The following is a 12879-nucleotide window of genomic DNA, read 5'->3' as shown; positions in this document are numbered from 1 at the left end:
TGTGAGACACCGCGCCCGGCCCAGTTGTACTATAATTTCTCGTGCATACAGAGCTCTACACTCTCCGGAATGTCTTTACCTTCCCAGCACCAATAGTGGGATTTCTACATTCCAACTTCCTTGCCAATACTTGACATCATTGAAGTTTCCAATTTTCCAATTTGTCTTGAGCTTAAAATGGTATTTCAGCCGGGCATGGTGGCTCATGCCTGTAATCCTAGCACTTTGGGAGGCCGAGGCAGGTGGATCACCTGAGGTCAGGAGTTCGAGACCAGCCTGGCCAACATGGTGAAACCCCGTCTCTACTGAAAATACAAAAATTAGTTGGGCAGTCATCTTATTTTTCTTCTTCTTCTTCTTCTTCTTCTTTTTTTTTTTTTTTGAGACAGAGTCTTGCTCTGTCACCCAGGCTGGATTGAATGCAATGGTACGACCACGGCTCACTGCAACCTCCGCCTCCCAGGTTAAAGCAATTCCTCCTGCCTCATCCTCCTGAGTATCTGGGATTACAGGTGCCTGCCACCACACCTGGCTAATTTTTGTATTTTTTAATAGAGACAAGGTTTCGTCATGTTGGCCAGGCTGGTCTTTTTTTTTTTGAGTTGGAGTCTCACTCTGTCACCCAGGCTGGAGTGCTGTGCCGCGATCTTGACTCGCTGCACGCTCCGCCTCCCAGGTTCAAGCCATTCTCCTGGCTCAGCCTCCCAAGTAGCTGGGACTACAGGCGCCTGCCACCACGCCCAGCTAATTTTTTGTATTTTTAGGAGAGATGGGGTTTCATTGTGTTAACCAGGATGGTCTCAATCTCCTGACCCTGTGATCCACCTGCCTCAGCCTCCCAAAATGCTGGGATTACAGGTATGAGCCACTGTGCCTGGCTAGTGCCTTTTATCCCAGCTGCACGGGAGGCTGATGCATGAGAATTGCTTACGCACGGACACTGAGGTTGCAGTGAGCTGAGATCATGCCACTGTACCTCGAGGCCTGGGCAACAGAGAGAGACTGTCTCCAATAAATAAATAAATAAATAAATAAGGCCAGGTGCGGTGGCTCATGCCTGTAATCCCAGCACTTTGGGAGGCTAAGGAGGATGGATCACAAGGTCAGGAGTTCAAGATCAGCCTGGCCAACATGGTGAAACCCGGTCTCTACTAAAAATATAAAAATTAGCCGGGCATGGTAGTGCATACCTCTAATCCCAGCTACTTGGGAAGCTGAGGCAGGAGAATCACTTGAACCCAGGAGGCAGAGGTTGCAGTGAGCTGAGATTACACCACTGCACTTCTAGCCTGGGTGACAGAGCAAGACTCTGTCTCAAAAAAAAAAAAAAAAAAAAGGTGGCAATTTTAATTATTAATATGTTAGAGCATTTGCTCACATTTTTTCCTTACTTTTGGTTTTTCTCTTTTATGCATTACCTATTTATTTTTCTTTGCCCACTTTTGTATAGAGTTTCCCATATTTTTTATGTTGATTTCCAATAGTTTATTATATATTTCAGATTTTAGTCATTCTTTGATATTAGACATTGTAAATATCTCCAATCTTTAACATTAACTCAGTCAATATTGTTTATTGAACAGAAATTCTTTTTTAGCCTGGGTAACATTGTGAAACCCCATCTCCACCAAAAATTCAAAAAATTAGCTGGGCATGGTGGCGCGCCTGTGGTCCCATTACTCAGGAGGCTGAGGCTGGGAGGACAGCCCGAGCTGGGGAGACACAGGCTTCAGTGAACCTGACACTGCACTCCAGCTGGGTGACAGAGTGAAGCCTTGTTTCAAAAAAAAAAAAAAAAAAGAAAGAAAGAAAAGAAAAACACTACTGAAACTGGAAATATCTACATAGCTCTCTTAGAAACTGATAGATCATACATAAGCAGAATGTGTATGTAAAAAAATGAAAAGAAAAAAAAGAAACCGGCTGGGTGCAGTGGTTCACGCCTGTAAACCACTTTGGGAGGTCGTGGCGAGTGGATCACCTGAGGTCAGGAGTTGGAGAACAGCCTGGCCAACATGGCAAAACCCCGTCTCTACTAAAAATACAAAAATTGGCCAGACATGGTGGCACACACCTGTAATCCCAGCTACTTGGGAGGCTGAGGCAGGAGAATCGCTTGAACCCGGGAGGTGGAGGTTGCAGTGAGTCTAGATTGCGCCTCTGTACTCCAGTCTGGGTGACAAAGTGAGACTTTGTCTCAAAAAAAAAAAAAAAAAAAAGAAAGAAAAGAAAAGAAAGAAACTGATAAATCAAGCAGACAAACAAGCAGAGATTTATAAATTCTGAATAATGTAATTAATAAGCTCAATCTATGATATATGGAGATTTGTACATCTAACAAACAGATAATATACTTTTTCTGGCACGTGTGAAACACTTACAAAAAATGGCTATGAATCAAGTTACAACGGCAGGCTTAATACTACATTTAAAAATCTGTACACCAAACCCCATGACACACAATTTACTTACTGACAAACCTGCACATATACCCCTGAACCCAAAATAAAAATGTACCCCTGAACCTAAATAAAACCTAAATTTAAAAAATACCTTAGCATAGAAAAAAAATTGTGAAAATATACATTACTTTTTTTTTTTTTTTTTTTTTTTTTTTGAGGCAGGGTCTCATTCTGTCACCCAGGCTAGAGTGCAGTGGTGGCACAATCATGGCTCACTGCAGCCTTGACTTCCTGGACTCAAAAGATCCTTCCACCTCAGCCTCCTGAGTAGCTGGGACCACAGGTGGGCATGAGATGGCATAAGCCATAGCACCTAGCCTTTTTTTTGTAGAGATAGGGTTTCACCATGTTGCCCAGGCTGGTCTCGAACTCCGGAGCTGAAAGCAGTCTGCCTGTTTTGGCCTCCCACAGTGTTATCATTACAGCCGTGAGCCACCGCACCTGGCCTGTTTGTTTTTGAGACAGAATCTTGCTCTGTCACCCAGGCTGGGTTGCAGTGGTGAAATCATAGCTCACGCAGCCAAGAACTTCTGGGCTCAAGGAATCCTCCCACCTTATCCTCCAGAGTAGCTGGGACTACAGGCATATGCCACCATGCCCAGATAATTTTTCAAATTTTTTTGTAGAAATGAGGGTGGGAGGCGAGGGGGGGTGTTTGGTGGGGGTGTCACCATATTGTGTTGCCCAAGGTAGTCTTAAACTCCCAGCTTCAAGTGATCCTCCCCATTCAGGCACCCAAAGTGCTAGGATTACAAGCATGAGCCACCACGTCCAATATATACTTTTTCTTTCCTAGATTTGTCAATTGTTATTTTATAACTATAAACTGTGGAGAATAATAGTAGTTTCTCATAGGACTGTAATAAAGATTATGAGTTAATACACAGAAAGCCAGCCAGGTGCAATGGTTCACACCTGTAATCCCAGCACTTTGAGAGGCCAAGGCGGGTGGATGACCTGAGGTCACAACTTCGAGACCAGCCTGGCCAACATGGCAAAACCCTGTTTCTACTAAAAATACAAAAATTAGCCTGGTGTGGTGGTGCATGCCTGTAATTCCGGCTACTCAGGTTGAGGCAGGAGAATCACTTGAACCTGGGAAGTGGAGGTTGCTGTGAGCTGAGATTGTGCCACTGCACTCCAGCCTGGGCAACAGAGCTAGACTCTGTCTTAAAAAACAAATAGGCTGGGCGTGGTGGCTCACGCCTGTAATCCCAGCACTTTGGGAGGCCGAGGCGGGCGGATCATTTGAGGTCAGGAGTTTTCAACCTGCCTGACTAATGCGGTGAAACCCTGTCTCTACCAAAAATACAAAAACATTAACCGGACATTGTGGTACGTGCCCGTAGTCCCAGCTACTCGGGAGGCTGAGGCAGGAGAATCGCTTGAACCTGGGAGGCGGAGGTTGTAGTGAGCTGAGATCGCATCACTGTACTCCAGCCTGGGCGACAGAGTTTGAAAAAACAAAGAAACAGGCCAGGTGCGGTGGCTCAAGCCTATAATCCCAGCACTTTGGGAGGCCGAGACGGGCGGATCACGAGGTCAGGCGATCGAGACCATCCTGCCTAATCTGGTGAAACCCCGTCTCTACTAAAAAATACAAAAAAAAAACAAAAAAAAAAAAACAAAAAAAAAACTAGCCGGGCGAGGTGGCGGGCGCCTGTAGTCCCAGCTACTCGGGAGGCTGAGGCAGGAGAATGGCGTAAACCCGGGAGGCAGAGCTTGCCGTGAGCTGAGATCCGGCCACTGCACTCCAGCCTGGGCAACAGAGCAAGACTCTGTCTCAAAAAAAATAAAAAATGGCCGGGCGCGGTGGCTCAAGCCTGTAATCCCAGCACTTCGGGAGGCCGAGACGGGTGGATCACGAGGTCAGGAGATCGAGACCATCCTGGCTAACACGGTGAAACCCCGTCTCTACTAAAAATACAAAAAAAAGTAGCCGGGCGAAGTGGCGGGCGCCTGTAGTCCCAGCTACTCGGGAGGCTGAGGCGGGAGAATGGCGTGAACCTGGGAGGCGGAGCTTGCAGTGAGCTGAGATCCAGCCTGGGCGACAGAGCGAGACTCCGTCTCAAAAAAAATAAATAAAAATAAATAAAAAATAAATAAAAAATAAAAAATAAGAAAGCAAAAAACAAAGAAACAAACATAAAGCCTATGGCACATGCCTGACACATCAAAGGTACTCAATAAAGTTAATTATTACTATTTGTATATATTTTTTTCTTGTTTACAAGAAGATTCAGAAGCAATATTTGTGTATTCTGAATCTATACTGGCAAGTACATTTACAGTGGTTATATTTTCTTGCTTTCTTATTTATTCTAACACTTTCTCTTTTGTCCCATAACTTTTTCCCTTGAATTTTGTCACATATTAAAATCTAATCTTAGGCCGGGCACAGTGGCTCACACATGTAATCCCAGGACTTTGGGAAGCTGAGGCGGGCGGATCACAAGGTCAGGAGTTCAAGACCAGCATGGCCAACATAGTGAAGCCCCGTCCTTACTTAAACTACAAAAAATCAGCCAGGCGTGGTGGTAGGCTCCTGTAATCCCAGCTACTTGGGAGGCTGAGGCAGGAGAATCGCTTGAACTTGGGAGGTGGAGGTTGCAGTGAGTGGAGACTGTGCCACTGCACTCCGGCCTGGGTGACAGTGCAAGATTCCGTCTCAAAAAACAAACAAACAAACAAACAAACAAAAAACTCACCTCACTTTTGGGTTATGCTTGCGTGGTAAAGCAAAGCTTTACCACACTTTAGTTTCCATGGAAGCCATTCTAAGGTGGAAACTAGAGTGTGGGAAGCTTATGAGTAAGTGCACTTGGGATCAATACTTGTAGGAAAAAAAGGAAGAAGCAGGACTGGACAGAAGGAGAAGTTGGGCTGCAGAGTAGACACCCCACCAACAGCCAGGCATGGTGGTGGGGACCTGTGGTCCTAGCTGCTGAAGAGGATAAGTGGGAGGATAGCTTGATCCCAGAAGGTTGAGGCTGCAGTGAGCTGTGATTGCACCAGGTACTACAGCCTGGGTGACAAAGTAAGACCCCATATCAAAAAAAAAAAAAAAAAAAAAAAAAAAAAGGCCAGGTGCGTGACTCAGGCCTGTAATCCCAGCACTTTTGGGAGGCCAAGGCAAGTGAATCACTTGAGGTCAGGAGTTTGAGACCTGCCTGGCCAACATGATGGTACCCTGTCTCTACCAAAAATACAAAAAGTAGCCAGGCATGGTGGCACACGCCTGTAATCCCAGTTACTTGGGAGGCTGAGGCATGAGAATCACTTGAACTCGGGAGGTGGAGGCTGCAGTGAGCCGAGATTGCACCACTGCACTCCAGCCTGGGTGACAGAGTGAGACTCAGTCTCTGTCCGCCCCTACCACCCCCAAAAAACTTCAGTTAATCCTGAAAAGAGCTCTGAATTAAAGTTAGTTAATATCCCACCTTCTGGAAGATAAGTGTCTTACCAAGGCATCTGACATACTTGCCATTTCCTGCTCAACCAGTCCAATTTGCATGATGTTATCAATGTGGCAGATCAATATAGTGATGTTTTGAGACCTTTAGCTGGTCAGATCTCTTCAGACTGTTTTATGATAGAGGGAAAGAGAGTTAACATAGGCCTGAGATGCCACCATGCCCAGCTAATTTTTGTATTTTTAGTAGAAACAGGTTTTCGCCATATTGGCCAGGCTGGTCTCAAACCCCTGACCTCAGGTGATCCGCCCGCCTGAGCTTCCCAAAGTGCTGGGATTACAGGCATGAGCCACTGCACAGCCCAAAACATTTTCGCCATCCCAAAATAAAACCCTATATCCATTAGAGAGTTCCTCCCTATCTCCTATTTCTTGCCTCTGGCAAACACTAGTCTATTTCTATGGATTTACCTATTCTGGATAATTACATAAATGGAATGATACAATGTATAATCTTTTATGTCTGACTTCTTTCAACTTAGCATAATATTTTCAAGGTTTATCTATGTTGTAGCATGAGTTAGTACTTCATTCCTTTTTATGACTGAATAACATTCCACTGGATTCCACAAACTGCGCTTTTTTTTTTTTTTTTTTTTTTTTTTTAAGATGGGGTACTGCTCTGTCACCCAGGATAGAATGCAGTGGTGCAATCATATCTCACTGCAGCCTTGAACTCCCGGGCTCAAGCGATCCTCCTGCCTTAGCCTCTCAAGTATCTGGCATTACAGGCACATGCCAGAATGCCCAGCTAATTTTTTTTTCTTTGAGACAGAGTCTTGCTCTGTTACCAGGGTGGAGTGCAATGTCGCGATCTTGGCTCACTGCAACCTCCGCCTCCTGGATTCAAGCAATTCTTCTGCCTCAGTCTCCCAAGTAGCTGTGACTACAGGAATGAACCACCCACCACACCCAGCTAATTTTTGTATATTTAGTAGAGACAGGGTTTCACCATGTTGGCCAGGATATTCTCCGTCTCTTGACCTGGTGATCTGCCCGCCTTGGCCTCCCACGGTGCTGGGATTATAGCCGTGAGCCACTGTGCACGGCCCTTTTTTTTTTTTTTTTTTTTGGTAGAGGTGTGGTCTTGCTTTGCTGCCTAGGCTGGTCTTGAACTCCTGGCTTCAAGCAATCCCACTGCCTCGGCCTCACAAAGTGCTGGGATTATAGCCATGAGCACCTGGCTACTGCAAATTGTTTACCCATTCGTCCGTAGAGGGACATTTGGGTTGTTTCCACCTTTTGGCTATTGTGAATGGTGCTACAGTGAACATTCTGCACAAGTATTTATACTTGTTTGAATACCTGTTTCCTTTCTTTCTTTTGAGACAGGGTCTTTGTTGCCCAGACTGGAGTGCAGTGGCCTGATCACAGTTCACTGTAACCTCAAACTCCTGTGCCCAAGTGATCATCCCATCTCAGCCTCTTGAGTAGCTGGGACTACAGACACCCACCACCATGCCCGGCTAATTTTTTAAAAATTTGTATTTATTATTATTATTATTACTGTTTTTTTTTTTAGAGATGGTATCTCACTGTGTTGCCCAGGCTGGTTTCAAACTTGGCTCAAGTAAGCCTCCTGCCTCAGCCTCCCAAAGTGCTGGAATTATAGGCATGAGCCACTGCTCCTGGACATTAAAAAAAAAATTTTTTTTTAATGTATAAAGAAATTTTGTTTTCGTCCAGGCTGGCCTGAACTTAATGGGCTCAAGTGATCTTCCTGTCTCAGACTCTTGAGTAGCTGAGACTACATGTACCTGCCATCATGCCTGGCTAAGTTTTTAATTTTGATGAAATCCGATGTATCTATTTTTTTCTTTTGCTGCTTACACTTTCAGTGTCATATTTAAGAATGAAGCCAGGCACAGTGGCTCATGCCTATAATCCTAGCACTTTGGGAGACCGAGGGGGGCAGAACACCTGAAGCCAGGAGTTCAAGATCAGCCTGGCCAACATGGTAAAACCCTGTCTCTACCAAATATATACAAAACTAGCCGAGTGTGGTGGCAGGCACCTGTAGGTCCAGCTACTCAAGAGGTTGAGGCATGAGAATCGCTTGAATGCAGGAGGTGGAGCTTGCAGTTGCAGTGAACTGAAATTGTGCCACTGTACTCCAGCTCAGGCGACAGAGCGAGACTCTGTCTCAAAGAAAAAACAGAATGAATCAGCTGCCAATTGAAAGAAAGCTGGAGTGACAAAAAATAAAAAAATAAAAAAAAAAAAGAAAGGGAAAGAAAAGAAAAAATTAACTGCCAAATTCAAAGTCATGAAGATTTACCCCTGTGTTTTCTCGTAAGAGTTTTATGGTTTAACTCTTTGGTCCATTTTGAGTTAATTTTTATATACGGTGTGAACTTCCTTCCCTTGCATGTGGATGTCCTGTCATTGCAGCACCACTTGTTGAAGAGACTATCCTTTCCCCATTGAGTGATTGTGGCACCCTTGTTGAAAATTAATTAGCCATAGACATATGGGTTTATTTCTGGACTCTCAAGTCTATTTTGTTGGTCTATATGTCTATTTATATGTCAGTTACACACACATTTTTTTTTTTTTTTGACATGGAGTCTCGCTCTGTCGCCCAGGCTGGAGTACAGTGGCGTGATCTCGGCTCACTGCAAGCTCCACCTTCCAGGTTCACACCATTCTCCTGCCTCAGTCTCCTGAGTAGCTGGGACTACAGGCGCCCGCCACCAGGCCAGGCTATTTTTTTTGTATTTTTAGTAGAGACAGGGTTTCACTGTGTTAGCCAGGATGGTCTCCATCTCCTGACCTCGTGATCTGCCCGTCTTGGCCTCCCAAAGTGCTGGGATTGCAGGTGTGAGTCACTGTGCCCGGCATGTGACACACATTTTGATTACTGTAGCTTTGTAGTAAGTTTTGAAATTGGGAAGTGTGAGTTACCCAACTTTGTTCTTTTTCAAGGTTGTTTTGGCTCTTCTGGATCCCTGGTTAATTCCATATGAATTTGAAGGTGTTTAACTTTATTTGGGTTATATTTGTATAAATATGTTATTAATATATGTTTCAGAATTGTCTGAAATTCCTAAAATTCTGATGTCTTAATAAATGTTATCAATAATAATTACAGTTATTTTGTCAAATTGTTATATACTACAGAAATAACTATATTTCTTTATCAATTGTGTCATTAACCGTGGCTGGAATAGTCAAACCAAAAGTCTTTTGTCATCCACAGACAATTATTGTTTTACTTTGATTCTTCTCAAAAAGTGGTTTATGGTTGTGGCATGGTGGCTCACACCTGTAATCCCAGAATTTTAGGAGGCTGAGGTGGGAGGATTGCTTGAGTTTAGCAGTTTTAATTCAGCCTGGGCAACAGAGCAAGTCTCTGTCTCAAAAAAAAAAAAAAAAAAAAGAGAGAGAGAGAAATGATAAAAGAAAATAACTTTTTTGGCCGGGCGCGGTGGCTCATGCCTGTAATCCCAGCACTTTGGGAGGCCGAGGTGGGCGGATCACCTGAGGTTGGGAGTTCAAGACCAGCCTGACCAACATGGAGAAACCCCGTCTCCACTAAAAATACAAAATTAGCCTGGCATGGTGGTGCATGTCTGTAATCCCAGCTACTCGGGAGGCTGAAGCAGGAGAACCACTTGAACCCGGGAGGTGGAGGTTGCGGTGAGCTGACTTCACGCCATTGTACTCCAGCCTGAGCAACAAAGAGCGACACTCCATCTAAAAAAAAAAAAAAGAAAAAGAAAAAAAAGAAAGCTTTTATCTGAGGAATGCCAGTTCTTTTAATTATGAGGCCCTGAGATACATTAAATTGAGACAACAGACCGGGCATAATCCTAACACTTTGGGAGGCCGAGCTGGGCAGATCACCTGAGGTCAGGAGTTCAAGACCAGCCTGGCCAACATGATCAAATCCCATCTCTGCTAAAAAATACAAAAACTAGCCAGGCGTGGTGGTGGGCACCTGTAATCCTAGCTACTCAGGAGACTGAGGCAGGGTGAACTGCTTGAACCTGGGAGGCGGAGGTTGCAGTGAGCCGAGATAGCACCACCGTACTCCAGCCTAGGCTACAGAGCGAGACTCCATCTCAAAAAAAAAAAAAAAAAAAAGACAACAATCACGTCCTACTCCCCCCGTTTGAGCTGTGTATTCATCTCTTGAAACTGCTTGCTTGCTGGGCAGGGTGGCTCATGCCTGTAATTGTAGCATTTTGTGAGGCCAAGGCAGGAGGATCACTTGAGGCTAGGCATTCAAAACCATCCTGGGCAACATAGTGAGATATTCTCTCTAAAAATTTTTTGAAAAGAAAAAAATCTACTTGTAACTGCTGCTAATCAGAGTGTATGTTCAGGACAACTTCAATCTGTGCTCCTGGGTTGTAATCCTCAAGATTGGCCCAAACAGACTGTCTACTTAAACATTAATTTTGGCCAGGTGCGGTGGCTCACGCCTGTAATCCCAGCACTTTGGGAGGCCAAGGTGGGCAGATCACCCGAGGTCGGGAGTTCGAGACCAGCCTGACCAACATGGAGAAACCCCGTTTCTACTAAAAATACAAAAAAATTAGCTGGGCATGGTGGCCCACGCTTGTAATCCCAGCTACTCAGGAGGCTGAGGCAGGAGAATCGCTTGAACCCAGGAAGTGGAGGTTGTGGTGAGCTGAGATCAAGCCATTGCACTCCAGCCTGGGCATCCAAAAGCAAAACTCTGTCTCAAAAAACAAAAACAAAAAACAAAAGAACATTATTTTTGCCTTGGCTTCTTCCTTTTAGTTTAATGTATCTTCATGTGGTGATCTCATAACATGCAACTTTGCTGAATTCATTTAATTTTAATAGCTTTCTTATGAATTCTTTGGAATTTCCAATATATAGTATTTTAGTCTACTGAGGTTGCTGTAACAAAATATCACAGACTGGGTGGCTTAAACAAGAGAAGTTTATTTTCTCACAGTTGTAGAGGCTGGAAGTTCAAAATTTAGGTGCTGATAGGATTGGGTTTTGGTGAGACCGCTCTTAGCTTGCAGATGACAGGTTCTCTGTATGTCCTTACATGGCCTTTTCTCTGCGCACATATAGAGAGAGCTCTGGAGTCCCTTCCTCTTCTTATAGACAACAGTCCTCTTGGATTAGGGTCCCACCCTTATGACCCATTTAACCTTAAATTAATCAGTTAAAGGCCCTATCTCCAAATATAGTCACACTGGGAGTTAGGACTTCAGCATATGAATTTTGGGGAATACAATCACTCCATATCATTTTGCTCTCTGCTCCCTCCAAATTCATGTACCTCTGGCATGCAAAATACATTCACCCTAACACCCCCACACTCTCTAAAGGCTAAAACCATTTCAGCATCAGTTCTGAGTCCAAAGTCTCATCTAATATGTAAATCAGATCAGGTATGGGTGAGGCTCTAGAAATGATTCATACTGAGGTAAAATTTCTCTCGAGCTGTGAATCTATGAAACCAGATAGACTATGTGCTTCCAAAACACACTGGTGAAACAGCCATGAGATAGATACTCTCATTCCAAAAGGTAGAAATCAGAACGAAGAAGGTGATGAGTTCCACACAAGTAAAAAAATTGAGCAAGGCAGGCTGGGCGCAGAGGCTCACACCTGTAATCCCAGCACTTTGGGAGGCCGAGGCGGGTGGATCACGAGGTCAGGAGTTAAAGACCAGCCTGGCCAAGATGGTGAAACTCTGTCTCTACTGAAAATACAAAAAATTGGCCGGGCGCGGTGGCTCAAGCCTGTAATCCCAGCACTTTGGGAGGCCGAGACGGGCGGATCACGAGGTCAGGAGATCGAGACCATCCTGGCTAATATGGTGAAACCCCGTCTCTACTAAAAAATACAAAAAAACTAGCCGGGCGAGGTGGCGGGCGCCTGTAGTCCCAGCTACTCGGGAGGCTGAGGCAGGAGAATGGCGTGAACCCGGGAGGCGGAGCTTGCAGTGAGCTGAGATCCGGCCACTGCACTCCAGCCTGGGCGACAAAGCGAGACTCCGTCTCAAAAAAAAAAAAAAGAAAATACAAAAAATTAGTCATGTATAGTGGTGGGTACCTGCAATCCCAGCTACTCGGGAGGCTGAGGCAGGACAATCGCTTGAAACCAGGAGGCGGAGGTTGCAGTGAGCCGAGATTGCGCCACTGCACTCCAGTCTGGGTGACAGAGAATGAGACTCTGTCTCAGAAAAAAAAAAAAAAAAAATAGAGCAAGGGAAAGTATTAGATCGCAAGCCTTGAGAATAATCCTCTTGGCCGGGCGCGGTGTGGCTCACGCCTGTAATCCCAGCACTTTGGGAGGCCGAGATGGGTGGATCACGAGGTCAGAAGATGAAGACCATCTTGGCTAACACAGTGAAACCTCGTCTCTACTAAAAAAAAAAAAAAAAAATACAAAAAAAACCAGCCGGGCGTGGTGGCGGGCGCCTTTAGTCCCAACTACTCGGGAGGCTGAGGCAGGAGAATGGCGTGAACCCGGGAGGTGGAGCGTACAGTGAGCTGAGATCGCACCACTGCACTCCAGTCTGGGCGACAGAGGGAGACTCCATCTCAAAAATAAAAAAAAAAAAGAAAGAAAAAGAGAATAATCCTCTTTAGCTTGATGCTTCACGGTCCAGAGTCACTGGGGTGGCAGCATCACCTCCATGGCACTAGGTGAGAGCATACCGGAGTGTTGAAACCAGGGTTTCGCTTGAATACTCATAGTATTTTCCTATAGTCCCTTCTATTTTTGTATGGTTGGTAGTAATGTCTTCATATTTATTTATTTATTTATTTATTTAATTTAATTTTATTTTTTTGAGAAGGAGTCTCGCTCTGTCGCCCAGGCTGGAGTGCAGTGGCGCGATCTCGGCTCACTGCAAGCTCCGCCTCCTGGGTTTACGCCATTCTCCTGCCTCAGCCTCCTGAGTAGCTGGGACCACAGGCGCCCGCCACCGCGCCCGGCTAATTTTTTGTA

The sequence above is a fragment of the Macaca mulatta genome, chromosome 11 (genome assembly GCF_049350105.2).
Source record: "Macaca mulatta isolate MMU2019108-1 chromosome 11, T2T-MMU8v2.0, whole genome shotgun sequence".
NCBI classification, from domain to species: Eukaryota; Metazoa; Chordata; class Mammalia; order Primates; family Cercopithecidae; genus Macaca; species Macaca mulatta.
This window is presented reverse-complemented; position numbering follows the sequence as displayed.